The following is a 1,512-nucleotide window of genomic DNA, read 5'->3' on the forward strand; positions in this document are numbered from 1 at the left end:
AAAAAAAAAAAAAAAAAAAAAAAAAAAGACTTGTTGAATGAGGCACATGTGGAGACTCAAAAGTTAAAAAACAAAATAAATAAATAAATAAAGGCTGGGAGTGATGGTGGTGGCTCATGCCTGTAATCCCAGCACTTTGGGAGGATGAGGCAGGTGGATCACCTGAGGTCAGAAGTTCGAGACCAGCCTGGTCAACATGGTGAAACTCTGTCTCTACTAAAAATACAAAAGAATTAGCCAGGCATGGTGATGCATGACTGTAATCGCAGATACTCAGGAGGCTGAGGCAGGAAAATCACTTGAACCCATGAGGCGAAGGTTGCAGTGAGCCGAGATCGCGCCATTGCACTCCAGCATGGGTAACAAGAGCGAAACTCCATCTCAAAAGAAAAAAAAAAAGACTTATTGAATAAGATGTGAGGAGCAACAAGGTAAAGAGACAAATGAAAGAAGAATCCCAAGTTTTGGGCCTGAGCATCTGCTGAATGGAGGTGCCATTTACTGAGACTCAGAAGCCTGGGGGAGGGGCAGTTTGAGGGCAGAGACCAGGAATTCTGCTTTGCATGTGTTGATTTTGAGGTGATGGCTGACATGTCCAAGAGTATATATCCGTTGCCTCTCAGATAGTACTTCAGCTCTTCCACCCTAGACTGGAAACCCCTCAAGTGCAGGGACTACCAAATCCAGGGCAGACTGACCTTTAACTGTTTGGACACCTAAATGCTGAAAAGATCAAGGTGCCTTATACTACATGTAACTCAAAATAAAAACAATATGAAACATGAAACCCCCAAAATAACATGTTGCTGTAATGAAAATCGCTTTACTCTGGATTTTCTGAATGCAAAATTCTGGATGATTTAATTAAATATGAACTTTTGTCTCTGCTTTGCCTGTGCTTCAACTACACCTTAGTCAGCCTCTTGAGCCCAGAGCTATTTCCTCTGTGACCCCACAGGATCTAGAGTGAAGCCGCTGTAACAGTGTCCCATGAATGAATAAATAAACAGTGGTGTAAGTTTTCCTCCCTTGAAGGTTGAGCTGACAACACTCTGAGAAGGTGGCAAAAGGGAGACCTACTCATGGCCAGGAGACTGGGACACAGGCACCCAGGCTTGGTTCCCACAGCCCCTTGGTCTCCTTGGACTCTGGTTTTCTAAGACAGCTCTGGGGCTTTCTGGTGGGAAGCTGCCATTATTCTCGACGCCACAGCTCCCTGTTGCCCTCTCCTGCCCGATGACCCAGTGACCACGAGATTTAGCCACAAATGGAGTCAAATGTATAAGTGGCCAAGGGAATTCAGAAACCCCAGGGTCTAGGGACTGTGGTGACCCAGTGTCAGAGAGGTGGCTAGGGCCGAATGACTAGGGGTTTATTAATCTCGGGGTCCAGGGACCGAAGGACCAGACGATTCAGTGATTCTGGGATCTGTCGACTTTGTGACCACAAAATCTAGTGATCCAACAGCCTCAAGACCCTGCAGTTGTGGTCCCAGGTTCTGAGGGGAGAGAC

Source organism: Colobus angolensis, unplaced genomic scaffold, assembly GCF_000951035.1.
Source record: "Colobus angolensis palliatus isolate OR3802 unplaced genomic scaffold, Cang.pa_1.0 Scaffold260, whole genome shotgun sequence".
Taxonomy (NCBI): domain Eukaryota; kingdom Metazoa; phylum Chordata; class Mammalia; order Primates; family Cercopithecidae; genus Colobus; species Colobus angolensis.